Below are 18064 nucleotides of genomic sequence, written 5' to 3' on the forward strand. Positions count from 1 at the left end.
CACTATTTTCTTATCCAGACTGGGAGATGGAAGAGGCACTAGGTGGGTGCGGGGTTACTCGTGAGGCTCCAGCTGAGCATCACTATGTTGAGAACGAGATGGCCGCCTCTCTGTCACTAGATGTTGTGGGAGGGAGGAGGCTCCGTCTACAGACCTACAGCATCCACTGGGGCAGCTTGGGGCCAAGTGTGAAGCAGGGTTGACAATCATCACCTCCAAGTCTAAGGGGAAGTTTCACTGAAAGAAAATGTTGGATTGCTCTCTTTCAGGTTTGGACTTGGTTTTTTTCCCCAAGTGAAGGAGATTAAGTGTGTTTGGGTCGTGTTTATGAGTGACGGTGAAATGGATGTTGGGATGACACTTAGGTGTAGCACCAGCGGTTGAGTCTAGTTTTTCTTGACCTCTTCATCTCTGGGGACACTTTATGTTCCTCTGCAATAAGGGCTGCTAACAGTTTCTGGTAAAAACCCAACTATATGTGTGTTGTGTGTTAAAACACACAATGGAATAATCTGATAATGTGGTTAGTTGCAATCACACAGTTTTATCAGTCATCAAGTTGAACAAACATAATTGTATTTGTATGAAACTATAATTTTACTGTAACAGCTCAGTCCATAAGGGAATATAAGGCACTTCCTTCAGATTTATACAAGTAAATTTATTATAAGATCATAATTATTCTTTGCCTTGGCAATTTCTTTTTTCAGCACTTCAAAGTTGATCAGTTGGTTTTATAGATCATTAAGCTACAAGAGCGTTACACCCCCTGAAGGCCTTTGCTAGCCCTGAGTTAAATCATGCTGAAACCTTCACTGTCTCACTAATATTGCTGCGACAGAGAGTAAGTGGAGTGGTGACCAGAGACCTTTAAAATACACTATATCACATCAACTGCAATCTGACGACACACAAAAAATGGACCGCTGGGAGCATAAATGTCAAGAGCCAAAGAAAAACTAGACAGAAATATAATATTTAATTTATGTTCGGCACTTTTTCCTCATTTCCATCCTTTAAATTCAGTTTTCTGCTTCTCTTCTTCCATTCTGCCGCATGGGCTTATGTTCAGAGATTAGAATTATGGTTTCTGTTTACATAGAAAATATCCAAGTCTATTTCCAGACACAGATCAGATTAAAACCTAAATACAAACAGAATAAAATTATTTCAAAATAGTTTTAAAGGTTATTTGATATAAATAGTACAAAGGTAACTTGTGAAATGTCGAAACAAAGAATTTATATTGATTATTTTAGATTTAGTACCACCAACAAATTGCAGTTGGGATGGAGGAAACAAAACACTAGAAAAGTGAAGTAAGAATAGTTTACAACTCATAATGGAATAGCAACAGTTCAGTGTCTTTATTGGGTATTAAAGCCTGAGTCAAGAGTAAGGTTGGAGCTTTCAGAGACCCTGCTATGCTAAATAGTGGTTTACATTTCATTCTGTTGGCAATGACCGGCTCTACTAAAATGGTTTTAGACAATTTGCAATTCACAAATCATAATACCATTAACGGATTCAGAGAATCCAGAGAAATCCAAGAAGCCCATAACATATATACTGAATAGAGGGCTTTGTGCCCTCAGTTGATACACTTTAGTAAAGTTCAAATGCCAACATCTTTGACTGTTCCCGGGTCCATTAAAGCACACTGCATGGGTAGGTTGCAGATCTGTAAATGTCAAGGCTGCCAACCAGGCAAAGTCTTTTTCAGAGAAGGCTTTGGTTATTTCTGCAAGACAACATGAGTTACAACAGCACGGCACAGTACTAGGAGCACAGGTGCTAAACTGGCCTGTGTGCAGTCCAAAACTCTCACCCACTGAAAACATTTGGAGCATTTTGAGGCAGCAAATATCACTGAGGAGGAACTGAACTGTCGAGTAGCTGAAATAATTTGCTTTCAAAACTAAAGTTCTCAGTTCCGACAGTGTGATGCACAAACACTAGTAAATATGTCCCTGTTCCACCTTTAAAAATTGTGCTGGCATCAAATTCAAAGCAACCCTCACATTTTCATCCGGGCTCAGGACCGGAACCAAAGTCGCCCTTGGCGGCTGGGTGAGGCCACACCTGGTGGGTTGGGGCTTCTCTATCCCAACCCAATGCTTTAGAACTGAGCCACCAGGCTCCTTAAAAAAAGGAAAATTCAAAGTTACAAAGTAAAAAAGGGAGGAGGAAATCAAACAGTAAAGATGATAAAACAATAGGAGTAATGAATACATTATCTTAACGTTCTCTATTTGTTGCACCTCCTCCTCCTTTATGAAGATGAGGATATGGGTGAAATATATAAAGATTTCATCCAACATCATCCAATGATGGTGGTTTCAGTGGACTTAGTCTTTACGATGTTTCTGGGATAAATTGGGCTGATGTCATATGCGTAGAGAGTTAATAGAATTGTATTCAGGGTGATGGTGGATGAGGTGTTCAATCCAGCTCTGATCCTCTGTGGTCGGTTAGTTAGAAGCGTCCATAATCCAGGAGCAGAGTGATGATCCAAGCAAGGTTCAGCAGTTTGTGTTTGGCTGGGCCACATGTGAGTGCCGAGTGGACTCGTCTGTTGATCTGTTTGGCTCTTTTAAATTGGGACCTAAAAACACTCCAACACAACCGATGCAAAAGCCACTTGGCCCTGGGCCTGGAGTCGCACAGAGTCGTAGGAGGAATTAACAGAAAGGGAGAGAAAAACAAAAGCAAAACAAGAACAAGAAACTAAATGTCACGGAGAGAACAACTCTGACCTGCCAACTACCTTTACCCCAGGAAAAAGTCCTGTGTCCAGTGAGATGCCTAGAAAGCAAACACACTGATATTACAAAAGAAATCAGTACATGCAACAGGGACCCGTCTTTCACACCATTTTGCTTTTAAAGCTTTATAGCTACAGAGTCACAGAAAGTCCACTGAATCCTCAGTGTCCTCTGGACCATTTCTTGGTGTGTTTAATACCTGCTGAAAGTGAAGCGGAGATTGTTTTGTTTACCATAGATGCCTTTCAGTATGGATCGTCGCTTGAGACCCTTGGTGAGGCACCAGAAAAACAATAGCTGCTTCATGTGAACTATAGTTGTTTTGTCTTTTTCTGTTTGTCTTCTCTAAGTTTCAGTGGTGGAATAAGCACCACCTTCTTTTATCCTGGTAAAACCCCTTAGGAGTGTCTAGAGATGGATGGTTGGGCATACGAAGTGTGTAAGTTTAACGGCAGAGACCGTTCACTAGCTACATCCTCTCCCTCTGCTGATGATTTCAGATACTGATATGATATTTCTCCAACCTTTACATAGTTTTTTATAGTTTGTAATTTACCATTCAGCAACGAAACACAACATATAAAAGGTGGAGATCTACGTTTTTCCTCGAACAGACAACCCTATTGATCAAACAGGCTCTTTCAACACATTGAGATGTTTTATCGACAGCCTCTTGCAGTTTTAGGTAGAGGCTGGTTGCACTGGTATGACCACTGAGCTCTGACACTTTTTTACTCTCAACATTTATATTTAGTCATTTGTCAGGTGATTTTATGCAAAGCGACACACCGCTGAAGTAACTTTGCTCATTTGTGAATAGATTTTATCTACATTTCAGCTTTTAAAATCACCTGGATGATCCTCACACTTTTGCATTTTTCTTTGCGTCTCCGACCAACAGTTCTCAGTGGAGTTTGCCTGTTGTCCCCGTGCTTGTGTGGGTTTCCTCCACGTTCCTCCTGTTTCCAAAGACATGTTAATGTCTAAAACTAGGTTCATTGGTGACTCTAAATTGTCTGTATGTGTGAATGTAAATTGTCTGGCTGTGCACGTCTCTCTGTGTTGCCCCTGAGATGGATTAGAGTCCCTCTATTGACCCTTAAAACCATAAGTGGTTACAGATAATGGATGGATGGTTACCACTGTTGGCCACTAAGCCAAAATTGATTCACATGCCAGCGATGATCCTTGGGACTTGTCTGTTTTAAACTGATCCACTATCTTTTCTTCAACCCGCCAAAGTACTTTAGTGGCTTCAGGCCGATACAGATTTAAGGGCTGTAGTGTTGATTGTTAAGATGATTTCGTTGTTACAACTGATCGGACCTAGTTGGTCCAGGTCAGTGCCACACAGGTTTAATATTTACTGACATAAATGAACTGAGGGAGACTGAACTACAGATGTACCTGAATGTAGCTTTGTTTTACAAAGTTACTTTACTTTATGTTCCTGTGCAGGGTGCATAGCCTGAACTGTCCGTGTGTTTCCAGGTAAGTTCTTGCAGCTTTTTAATCTATAATTTTTTTACATGCAGATTGTACATTCAAAAGTTAAAGTTTCTCATTGTTGCCACTTATCTTGGCACAAGAACATGTTAGAAAAGGCCAATCTGCAAAGCCTTTCTTTCAGGATTTGTGTGCTGGACTGAGCCATGCCAGAAATTCCAGTTGTTCCCGACCAGTCGTTAAGTGTGTAGCCCACCGTCAGGTGTGAGCTACTTCCAGTAACTAGAAATCTCTGATAGCTGGTGAAAAGTCTATGTGTAAAATGTCCAGCCTTTGAAGTCTTTACTAGTCTTCAGGTGTGTCCCCAGCCGAAGCCTTACCAAACTGTCCTTGTCCACATATTTATTGACAATTTCAGTCCATTGTTAAGGTTGAAGGACTTAATGCCGAGTAAACTTTAAAATTAGAATGAGATGCCAATGGCTGCATCCGTTGTATTTTTAATATGAATGCTGACTTTAAGTGCTTGAAGCAGCTTTTGGATGTGTGTGCTGCAGAAGGGAGAGAGAGGCTTCCAGATTTTGATGTATGGACAATTGAAAGAAAGAAGATGAACAGTTCCTTTAGTTTTCTCATTAATACACTGCGAAAAATCTCCATTATTACAAACAGTGTTTTGACATTTAGAGGGAAAACATTGATGGACGATTATTAAGAGGAACATATACACATAGGTCGATATATTGCATGGCAGGACTGAGTAGTTAATAGAACAGACAATTGATGACATTGAGTACATATTCCTCAGTGTGTGTGTGTGTATATATATATATATATATATATATATATATATATATATATATATATATATATATATATATAATATTATTGTATAATATGAGACTGTTGTCCTAGTAATGTGAGGTGCATATGAAATGAAAACATTTGTATTGTCTGGTTATTAATTTTGTAAAACATTAAAATCTTTAAGCGGAGTGATGAGTGAAGTATGAATCCAGTAATTCTCCAAGAAATCATTTGGTTTTGAAAATGCCCTCAAATGTATTTTAGCCGCATTGAGTGATTAAATAGCAGCAACACTTAAGTAAATAGGGAAGTTGTTTACAGGATTTACGAACAGGAGTAAATGAGTTCAATTCTCTTGGGTATTGATCTCTGGCAGCTGCATTTAGAATGAGCTTTTTTTTAAAAAACCCGCAGACAAAATCATTGAAGGATGAAGCAAATGTTGAAGGCATGAATGGGTTCTTATAAATCTCACCTGGACAGGAGACCTATACATTTTGCTACGTGTTTGAGACATTAAAAAGCTTTTAGGATGTGGCCCTGATCTCATCCAGTTAAGACAAAAGTTCACTGTGTATTAAAAAGTTAGATCCAATTAGATGCATGTCTGACCTCACAGTAAACTATTATATAATTTAGGGGCTGAAATGACAACAAGATAATCCCTCCAATGTTTGTATCTATTCTGTTTCTACTCGACTTATCTGCATCCTTTGACACAGTCAACCTTCAGATCCTCTTATCCACACTGACTTGGGCATCTCTGGATTAGCGCTAGCCTGGCTTCCGTCTTACTTATTGGGACGCTAAAAACAGTTCTGGCCTTTCCTATCACTGCTATGCTGACGACACACAGCTCTTCCTGTCCTTTCCACACGATGACTCCACTTCCTCTTATCACGCGTTTTTGCCTGTCTCTCCAACATCTCTGCTTGGATGACAGAGAGACATCTTCAGCTCAGCCTGTCCTAGAGCAAAGTTCTTGTCTTCCTAGCCAGACCTTCGACACAACACAACACATCAACATTGGATCTGCAGTGATTGTCCCCATTAATTCGGCCAGAAATCTGGGGGTCATCATCGACGACCAACTGAGCTTTAAGGACCACATCTCCTCAGTCGCTTGGGGATGCAGATTTGCCCTCTACAACATGAGAAAGATCAGACCCTACGTCAAGGAATATACAACCCAAACTTGTTCATGGGTTACCAGTATGCACACTCAAACTCCTGCAGATGTTTCAAATTGCAGCAGCACACCTAAAAGGACTCATGTCACACCACTCTTCCCTCATCATGTCTACACTGGCTTCCTGTAGCTGCCCACATCAGGTTCAAGCTCATTTTCTCACAGGGTGATCACCTCAACAGCTCCTGCTTACCTCCGGTCTACCATCCCTCCTGTCCACTGCGGTCCGCCAACGAAAAACATCTGGTGGCCCCAGCCTGCACAGAAGACACCAACCAAAACTCTTTAGTTCAGTGATACCACGATGGTGGAACGAGTTACCAAACTCTGCATGCTCAGCAAACTCACTCCCAATATTCAAAACACTGCTGAAAACAGAACTCTTCCGCATCTTCCTATGCACTTAAATCTAAGTAAAATAAATAGATAAAAAAAAAAACTTTCTTTCTGCTCTTTGTTGCAACTCATGAAGTGTGAACACTTTTCTGATATAACATTGCTTGGATGTTTTCTCCTTGACTTAGATTTTTGCTGCCTTGTACCTCACGTGTAAGTCGCTTTGGATAAAAGCATCTGCTAAACGACTAAATGAACATGTTGTATCTGGCCCCTGCCACCACTAAAAGAAAGTGACTTGATGATCTGAGGGTTTGTGTTGGTTTGTGCCACTGCAGTAATTCACTGCGGTAGAACAGTTCCAGTCCATTTAAAGCCTAAAAGCAATAATCGGCAACTTAAAATCAATTCAGTGGACTTGAGAAAAGGGACTGGAAGCCAGTGAGGTGGAAATCTGAATTTTTACTGTTGTGCTTTGAAGCATTTAAAGGTTAGTAAAATGTCCAATATTGCATCAATATCCAGACTTTCGTTCCAGTTTGTCACTGCAGCATTATTGTTAATAGTTGTGTTTAGTCACACAGCTGGCTAAGGTAAGAGAACAACTGTGGTCTGGCTTAATGGAGGACAACCTTATTGTGACGTCACACACACCTTTATGTTCTTTTAAACAAAATCAAAAACCTTTCTGTATCTTAACCAAAGTGCCTTTGGTGCTTTAAACCAACCACAATGAAGAACCGTGCACTTAGTACACTTGGCATCTAACCCAGCCGCCGGTTTGCAACTCCAATAAACTTATATTCCTGCAAAACAAATCAATGTAAACAAATCTAAACATGGCTCGAGAAAGACAGAAAACCGATTATTTCCAAATGCTGTGTAAGATCAGCGGAGTAAGAGGGTGGATGTGTTAAACTGACTAAAGGTGTGTTGGAGTGAAAACCTTACAGAAAGCACTGACGTGGCTGGTTTTGTAGTGGCTGGGAGGATCAGGCCCAGGTGCTTCCAGGCACCACAGGTGGACAGCCCCGCCTACCAATTACCTGTACGTGAAAAAGAGAGGCAACAAGGCAGCGCCACAGAGGACAGGGGGCTCCACTGTTAAACATTATTAAGGTTACTGGTTAACTGTCTGCCATAATCAGTGTTAGAAGTTACACACGGGTCATCATTGTTAGTAGCTGCACCTGTGCTGTTCTTTATGTGCGTGTTATCGCTCCATCAGTCGCCTGTGAATCTGTACAAATGAGCTACAAAAAACAATTCAAAGCAACTGCTAAATTATCCATAAATGAATGATTTGTCTCTCTCTCGCCTCAGCACAGTTTTCCTGTAGGAGTTGTTTAACTTTCACCCACATGCACTGTTACACACTTGGATTCATTTTCACAAACTCGTACAAGCATGAATTAGCACACACACTACTTATCTATTGCAGCTAGGCTGATGACTCTGCTCCCCCCTGGCTTTAAAACAGGCGGTTCGATGAAGCATGGAGGATCAAGGTTGTCCTGAAGAGCTTAGACACAACTGAAAAATTAATGATCAAACTATCTACTTCATGTAAACACTACAAATAAGATGTCTCTATCAGAGACGCAGGTGGTTAACGATCTTGTTTTTCTGAAAAGTACTGAACAATTGCAGCATCCCTGAATTATGCAGCAATCTCGGCAAAATGCATGAGCGGGTGTCGCACTGAATGGGAGATTCTTGTAAAAACAAATCTTACGAGTACACGCATCGACACATTCATTTGCACCGATCCTCACGCATGAGAACGGATCATTTGTGTTTCACACACTCTGCTGGGAAAACCTGCAGCGGAATTTTATTTGAGTGCAGTTTCTGTGCAAAAGTCAGTTAAACCTTGTGTGTATGAAGGGATCATATCTGCAAATAACTGCAAATGTAGGAGATTACTGAGCCATACAAAGGAGGCTTATTCAGAAATGAGTGGGTTCCAGGAATAAAAGCTGAAGTAGAATGAACAGTGCAGTTCACTTGTGGATTAAGATCTGTTTATTAAAGCTGCACTACAACAGTGGTGTCTACAGGAGGATGGCATCAGTACCTTTGCATCAGTGGAGCAACTGTACCATTATTTATTCATACAACTCTGAATGTCAGTCAGTGCTAAAATGTACAAATGTATCATGACAGGTGTGAAGTAGATATCACTAGCTGGGCTCTGGTGAAGCATGTTCTGTTTTTTCAGACGATCTGTTGATTTGGTTTAGCGAGTTATTGTTTTGTTTTTTTACTGTGTGTGTCTGTGACGTCACATGTTAAAGACACATAAATAATCAGGAAACTGAGACGACAACGATCAGCTCAATGTCTGTTACATCCAGAATGAAATGTCTCCATGGTGTCTGATGGCATCAAATGGATCCCGATCGGCTCTCGCCTGGCTGTGGCTGCACTGTGTCACGGTGTATTTTTATAAAGTTCAGCCTTTCTCTAGTTTCTCCTGTCATGTAGCTGGACTCATGTGAAATCTGTAATTCTTGGAGCAGGGTACACGGCAGCATAAATGGCTTTTAGTTCACCTTAATGGGCGACTGACCCAGAGTTTTGCAGTTTTTGTATATATGTGTGAGTCAGCCAGAAAAACACATTCAAGTCAAGTCAAGTGGCTTTTTATTCAAATTTTAACCATGTACAGTGTGTATGGTACAAAGTGAAACGTAACAACGTTCCCACAAAACACACAACCACATAGGTGACACATAGTTAAATAGAGCATGAAGACATTTTCTTCGTCCCCATTGTTTGTGCTGGTAAACTATTGCTGCTTTTTTTTTTTTTTGTTCAAATTAAAATAACATTTAAGTAATTTTAGGTTTAAATGTGTTTGGATTCACTAAGTCAGTACAAGTGGTAAATGGCCTCTTATAAAACCCTTCACCCACACACTGATGGCAGTAGCTGCCAAGCAGGGTTCTCACCTGAGCCACGGGTCCAGTGTCTTGCCCAGGGACAATTTGGCATGTAGCTAGGACCAGGGATTGAACCAATGACCCTCTGGTCCGTGGACGGCTGCCTTACCAACTGAGCTACAGCTGCACCTTGTGCATAATGATGGCTGTAGCTACCTAGTTTATTTAAATGTAATTTTACCTATGGTATGGATTTTTTTTCTAAATGATATTTAGTAATATTAGGAGGCTTTAGCTTGTGACTTCTTAAGCAGGTTTTAGCCAGTTAAAAAATGACATCCGTCACTGTTTCCTGATTCGCATTCACGGATTTGGTGAACGAGAAACAAGTCGTCGTCCTCCTTGTGGAGAACCTTGGAGTTTTGTGGGTCTGCGTTTAGTCAGGTGGATTTTTGGAGTGAAGAAATGTGAATGAGTTTCACAGAAAGGGTCGTTTGCTGCGTGATAGGTCTCTTTTTGCACGCAGCCATGGTTTTTCTGTGGTTACACTGCATGCGGCTCAGGATGGACATAATCGAAATCTACTTTTGTGAGAAACTACAGTTGCAGGAAAAAAGTTAATAGTGTGCAGCAGCTTAATGTCGGACATCTCCATTGGCCACAATTAGGTTTAAAATCTGATAATCGTCCCCAAATGTCATTTAAAATAACCCCCCCCCCCCCCCCCAACACACACCATATGTCTTCCTGTACAGTGGACAACAGTACACCTGTGTGCCCTCATCATCATATCTCGTCCTGCTAGATCCATATCTATGTCCTGCTGACAGCCCCAGGAGAGCAGCTAGTGCTGTCTGCTCTTGTTTTATACATAACCAGCAGGCTAATCTAATTACTCTGTGATGGAGAGCAGTCAATTTCACAGTCAGTCAGACACTTCTGCTGCCTAAAAATTGGGGCCACCCAAGTTTGATATATGAGGCAATAACCTGTAATGTAATGAAGTCACCTTCAGACCAAGACCCCTGTCATTGAAATAATAATGAATTATAACAAGTATAATAGTATTTGGTTTTGACACACTGAGACTCTTTTGCTGTCTCCATCTTTCTCCTCTACACTCTGTCTTCCTAGCTGTGTGTCTCTCTCTTGGTTGAAATGGATTTTTCTTTTTTCAGTTATTGATGTAACTTCAGAGTTCATGGCCGAAACCTGTCGAGGAGGCAGTTTGACTGTGGGCCTTAAAAGACAAACATATGCACGGGGTGACCTGTCAAACACGTCCAAGACTCACAGTTCAAACTGATGTATTCAAGCAAGGAGAGACATAAAAATCAAGTTTTGGCGATTTGCATCATTACATCATAGTTAAAGTGATGAGTTAGTGTTTTTGTCTTGGCCCCTCAGATGGTGGAGCAGTCAAGAACTAGTCAAGCAGAAATACACATCTGACTTTTTGCTGAATAGTTGATTCCAGGGACAGTAAGATTGATTCATGTGATTTTCCTCAAATTTCAAAAACGAAATCCACCTCATACAACCCACAGAACATTTGATGAAAGAGCGTCCCCATGACAACATCTGTTAAAACTACACCTGTTTAGCATCAGGCACCCAAATAATGACATGAAACAACTGCTTGTCCCTAATAATTAAAAATGCTGGATTAGAACTTTGCAAAAAATCACTTCTTTCCATGGGGCCAGTATTGGGCTGTCATTTAATGTCCGTGGCCCAAGAAATCTGATCAGCAAAGACAGCAAAGCAAATGATGCATGACTTCTGTAACCTCAAACTAATCTTGTTCCATTTGGTTCGTATTGAATATAAATACAATATTAGCAAAAAAGCTTTTCTTTAATATTCCTACCTGTCCATCAGTTAATGGAATGCATTTGAAGAGGTTTTGATAGATTTTGCTGCTGGGAAGATTTCATTTCAGATTAAATTAGATTAAATCTAGCGCTGCTTGTAAATGAGGCCCTTGGTTCTCTCACTCCTCAAAAACAAGTGAGTGTTAATGCACTTACCTTTTCCAGTATGGGATGTTAATCAGCTTCCCCTTTCTCGGGATTTTAATGTCAGAATAGATTTAATGAAAATATTCTGCATGTTGGAAATCTGAAAATACAAAAGCTGAAAAGGTAAATAGAATATATAATTCACAGTTCAGGGAATTTACATTTGTAAAAAAAAAAAAATAAATGTACGAATATTAAAGATTTGACTGAAACACTGCGGAAAAGACTGAATTCTTCAAATAGAATTTAAATGTGCACAAAATATAACTTTTTATATTTGAAATCAGGCTTTTCTGACGTTGACACCAATTATTAAACAAAAATTTCCAGCCAGGCTGGAAAAGCTAAAAGTCAGAAGCCAAATGCTGCTAATTTATTTTATTATCCCCTTAGAATGATTCTGTGGGAGAATCAATGAGTCACAGACTCATTATACAATGTCCAATCAAAGAAATTGCGTTTGCCTTGTTTTGTTAAAACCTTGAGACTAAAATGTCCTGTTTGTCTCCCAGGCAGTGAAACGAAGTGAGGGGTGGAAGGAAGAGGTTTGTTTATCCACACATCAAACCTCAGGTGGAAACTTCACCACTTCTCTTTGTTCTGACATTTTAATGAGTTTACAGGGAGTGTGTGGCTTTTCTTCTTCAATCTGCTGTCACCATGCTCCTGTAGAAGTTCAGGAGCAGTAAAGTACGGATCTGCTTTGGATTAGCTTTACTTTGGCTGATAAAGATTCCACTTTACACTGCACAAGTTAAAGTTAAGAAAAAAAAAAAAAAGAAAATTGTTTTTGGACAGTTGGTTTGTCCCATTGTTACCCTGTCCAGGGGGCAGGAGTGCAACATACAGGGATAACTAATGCCGTTTCCTCTCCAGTCCCCAAACCAAAATCCAGTGTGCAATTTAATAATACTAACTAAGTGAACGTGTTAAAGTGAAGCGCTGCAATGAAGTGACGGTGAAAACAACAAAACAAAAGAATCCATTTCCCAAAGAAAGTGCTAGCTAACGCCTAAAGAACAAACTCACACATAAAGACACTAACCTTTACTTCCTACTGTGAAAAAAGAGAAGACAGCAGAAAGAAAATGATAGTTCACCCCTGAGACGTCAATACTGTTTACAGATAATATTTACAGGAAGTAATACTATATCTACAATATACAATACATACACACAACTATGGCACAAGGCACAACAATCCAACTAATCCAAAATTCACACTAGGACGAGGACAAGGTGCAGCTGGTGGGAACCTGGCTTTTTAAACTGCAGGAAGTGCAATATGCACCAATGAGCTCCTGGCACTGGGCAGCAATCCAGCCAATCAGACAGGGAACCTATAGCTCAGTCACAAAGATCCATACAAACAAAGAGCTCTCACTCTCACTCAAAAACATTCACACACACAATTTAAAAGCAACAACAACTTACATCTCATACGGCCAGGGCTCTAACACCATCTTCCATCCCAACTCAACATGTGCAAAATGACTTTGCACGGACTCAAAGACCATCAAAATGGAAAACCATCCGATAACACAACATTTTAGCTTGGAAGATACAACGGTCACAGTTCAAGAGCCTCTTTTAAAACATATCATCCCCATCCATGACGAGGATGAATAACAATGGACTGATCTATACTTTGGAGGTACAAGGTTTTCATCTGTCAGCAGTGATGTCCTTATTTTCCTCAATGCCTCTGCACAAGGTCACTGGTTTATTCGATTTAGATACAGTGAACGGTAGCGTTGTGGGTTTTCCGAGCCCCTCCAGCACAGAGGCAGATGAAAGTGAAGCACAGAATCAAATGACAGGAGTGTGTGTGTGTGTGTGTGTGTGTGTGGCCACCTTCACTCATGCATAAACTTAAAATAACATATATGTTCTATATGTCTGCTGCAAGCCACATGTGCAGCCATTGCTCTTATCTGCTGTGACTTGTAGTAAACTTTATCCAAATGCTCGTGGAGTCACATGACCCCATCTATTTTTAACCTAGTGATGAAGTCTGACAGCTGAGTGGTTCCTCTTCCAGACATTTTTCACATCAGCAAGATTCACATTAGACAGCTGACCCCATTTTAAGGTGCTTTATGCACGAGTGGGTCTATGATATGAAATGATGATGCGTGCTGTCAACAGTTCTGTGACATGAGAACAAAGTGGCTGCGCTGTAGTTTAGCTAAATAAAGCTGCTCGGTTAAAGGTCTAAAAAGTTCAACTTTGATGCTCGATTTGGCAAAGAATTATTTGAAATTAATGGATAAATCTAACCACCAATGTCGTCCACAACAGATTGTTGGAAGGTCTGTATTTTGTTGAGCATATGAGCAGTAATCAGGAATAATGTGTGTTTTGATGAACACTCTCTAATGTGTTGAACATTTGTGCCTCAATTATTAAATCAAAACGAACAGCACCCTGTGGAGTTTTCATTAGAGCTTCAGAAGTTTGGTTTGCATCACATATTTATCACTAAAACACTGTGTGTGTGTGTGTGTTTTTCTACTTTGAATTTATTGAACAATAAGTGAACCAGTGTCCCACAATATGCGAAGCTGAACAAGCAGCTGGAGGAAAAAGTCTGAAAATATGAAAGTTACTTTGGTTCATGGCAGGTTGGGCATCTGGTGGGCTGAAGTCCTAATATAAGCACTCAAAGATCGAATGCTTTTTTTCCGTTTGATTTCTAAACTACTCATGTTGAGTGAGAAGAAGAGGCCGGCAACTCCACGTTCAAGTTCACGAAGCCAAAGAGTACAATTACTGGATACCAGCTCAATTTCAGGAGTGCTACAGAAGCAGAAAACGGAAAGTGATTTATTTACTTTCCTTACTTTCCACCACTACCTAAATCTCTACCTACAGCAAAAATATCTAGAAAAAGATAAACCTAATGTACAGGAGGCAGTACATGTATCAGGAATCTTCAGGGGCTTCTTTAAAAAGGTACCAAAAGTACTTAAAAGCAACGAGAACAATAGAAGTGCGGCTGTTACTGTAGATGATTGCACAAGATTATTTAATTGCACATCAGACATTTTATTGTGGGATTCAAAGTTTACATTTTTATACAGTAGTTCCTTGTTCAACAGTGGCTGCTCTACAGAACTGAAGCACCTACCTGTTAGTTTTCAGATGTAACAAGAGCTGCTTGCGATCTCCATGAAGCACCCACCACAGTATTTCAGCCCCTACTGGAGCACCTCTGACATATGAACCCCTCCCCTTTCTCTGCAGCCGGGATGAAAGCTTACGGAGGCGCAGACAGCTGTAGGCTGTTTCAGTATGGCCGTCACAATAATGCTGCAGATTGGGAGCTGAAGGACCAGTGGCTCATGCTTGAAGCCAGCTGAAGCTGATCCACAGATGTTTGGTCAAGCTGACACCGTTTCTTAGGCGTATATCTAATCGAAATGCTTTAACAAACATTTGTAAGAAGTAAAACACCAATTAACTTTAGACTTTTTTGTAAAAAGCAGAGCATACTGCATCTGAAACTTACATTGTGAAGATACGAGCTCTATGAAAGTGAACAGGGCGAATTACTTTTGCAGCTGGTTGTTGGACGTTGATATGGAAACAGAGGCAAACTTCCTGTGTGGGCTTTACTTTGAGCCCATTTGCACTTGGGTCTAATTACTAATGGACCTGTGGGAGGTTCCTGAGCTTTTCTTTGGGTGGTTCATACGTTGCTTAACATTTAGAATTCATGGTGTGCGGGTGAGAAAATGTGGGTAAATACCTTGAATGAGTAATTCTCTCTGCTACTGTTCCAGAGCCCTAAGGTAACGTATTTAACTGCCAACTCCTCACATGCAGCTGCTCAGCACCTTCCTCTTAACAGCTGGGGGTCTACAGACTTGAAAAAGTGGAAATGTGTGTATGTGAAGCAGCTGTTGCTGAAAGCAGTTGACATTCCCTGGATAAATAAAAAGAAGTTTAAGAAAAGTAGGTGTGTATCCATGATATTGTGAGGTGTGTGTGTGTGTGCAGTGCTGCTGATTGGTGTAATATATGAGGTGTGTGAGGAGACTGTTTGCAATGCCTCTCACACTGCCAGGCTTGTCAGGACAAATGAGGAATCTGTCTGGAAGATGCCTCTTCGTTGGCCTCTGCTCTGTTCCCTGCTGCCCTCATCCACCTTCATCTGCTCTGAGTTTGATACAGCGAGTAGGAGAACAGCAAGGAACTGTGGGAACAGGAGCTGCTGCGAGTGGGATGAGGAAATGAGGAAGAGAGGTTTTTCTAAAGCACCTTTTAGTTTTGCTGAGTTTTGTTTTCTGGACAATGTGTAAAACCGTCTCCAAGCTCACTATCAGTGGGGACAATAAAGTTAAAGGAGTAATTGGACCCTCTTGGTCGCTAAAACCTTGCCAAATGATTCCACCTGAAATGAACTAGCAAGCTTTTAAAGGCTAAATCATATTTCTCCGTCAATACACATAAACGTCAGTGCGGACCTACGCAGAGAAGGGAATTATGGGTAACAGTAGATTTCAGAGGTTTGCAGAGGCCCCAATATGCTCAAATCTCAACTATGCCTTGTGCGGACACGTGGGTCGCACAAGCTAATTGGATAATGTCGGAAGTCGGAATCGAAATGGGAACAGACCCAGCCGTGACTTTTGGTTTCCACAAAGATACATTTAGAAAAAGGCAGTGTTGAGTAGCATGCTGTGCTGCAGATGGGACGCAAACTAGTTCAAAGCATTGAAATACACATTTTATTTTTACAGATGCTCAGAGTTGAATTCAATTTCTGTTTCCGGATTGTTCCTTCGTTTTCTTCGTAGTGTGAACTACCTTTAAGCGAGACTCTCTATGCTCACACTACGAATCGCTGGGCTCTGGTGACACTGTAGTTATAGGACAAGAACAGAACAAGCCGCAGAGCATGGAACTGAACATTCTTCATCAGAGCCCAGAGATAGTGTGAACGCATCATAACTAGACCTTCATCAGCGAAGGGGGGGGTTTTTTAAAGCCTCCAACTCTGACCATTCCCACCAGAGCATCTTCTGTGGTCCTGTGGTTCTGAACATCATAGACTGACACCCACAGCTCCGCCGAGGAGCATGGCACTTCGTCTTTAAAAGCTTTAAAGGGGTTTCATAAGCTCAAGGACATTTCATTCTTTCAATGACAGGGGACTGTGTGACCCTGAATTTTACTGTGAAATCGAGGAATCAAAAACCTCCATATCTCAGGCAGGATTGTTTTTTCAGCTACAGATCAAACGTCTCTGTTTTTATGACCACTGCTAAATATTTGTGTCTGTTAAAATCTTGTCCCCAAGCACCCAGTCATCTGGTAAAATATTGGTCTAAACCGTTTGCGAGGTTAAATAATTTGCAGGTTACCATAGCAACAACCATGGCATTCAACACTTGGACATATTAGCAAGTCAGTGTGAACGAAATCTGAACACGGATAAAAATTTTGCAGTTAGTTTTTGCAGTTCATGGTGATTTTGCTTTAGGTATTTTGTTGATCTGATTCAAGTTGATTGACGAGAATCTTGGCTCTAGGGTCATTCTGTTGTCTGTTTTAGCCTTTTTTTCCCCCAACGTGACAAAGGTGAAAGTGAGCAGCAGGCGGCTCACGGCTCCACTATTCGCTGTCGCCCTGGAGAACAAAATAATGGCACAAACACATCGGCTTCCAGGAAGTGTCTCCACAGCCCTCCAGGGGACAAAGAGGCAGGCGCTGAAAGACATCAAAGACAAGCTTTGTGGGAAGCCATTGTCAAGGTCTCCACTGATTTGTTGGCTCACCTCTGATGACTTGGCACATGTCTGGGTTTGACCTGAAAAACACACAAAAATCAACGGTAACCGTCAGATTTCATGACAAGCAGACAAAGTCTCTTTTTGAAGGAACAATTTGTCTTAAATGTTTATTTATCTGCAAAAGCATGTCCCTTACTGGAAGTAAACCTCAAATTGAAATCAGAAAAAACCCATCAGCTGTTTCCCTGGAGCAAACCTTCAGACCTGTACTCTACACAACTATTAGTTTTTTTTAGATAAAAATTATTATTAATTAAGCTTTCACATCTACTGCTTCCTTTACGTGGAAGAAGGGCTTGAAGTGCTATAACCCATTTTAAATATCTGGGAAAAAGAACTTTTAGTCAATATTTTCCTCCTAACCTAATGTTTTTACATTACTGGGAAAACTGTGAGAACTCAAATACCATGTCTGCATCTTCTGCAGTTGCTTAAATTTGTGTCTGTTGTGTCTTAGTGGTGACAATGATTTTATGCTCTTGGCCAGATATATCTTGGAAAAGGAGAATTTAAACTCTTGTGACTGTTACTTGGGTAAACAAAGGAAAATAAAAGAAGAAAAAGCCTCTGTTAGAGTTACAGCCAGTGGTAACGGGAAGGTGATCAATACTGATCTTGTCGGGTGATCAATTATGAACAAAGACTTTCCTACATCTCTTTAGCTTCAGAGAGAACTCGCCTTTATAACCTAATGATGGGGTTTAACAAATTTGGCCATAGCATAAACAGAGGTGCTCAAAAGTTTGTGAACCCTGCCTTATTGAAAGAGGAGAAATCTACCTCTCACAGTCTGATCTTGAGAACAAAAAGTAGATAA

Source organism: Channa argus, chromosome 22, assembly GCF_033026475.1.
Source record: "Channa argus isolate prfri chromosome 22, Channa argus male v1.0, whole genome shotgun sequence".
Lineage (NCBI taxonomy): Eukaryota > Metazoa > Chordata > Actinopteri > Anabantiformes > Channidae > Channa > Channa argus.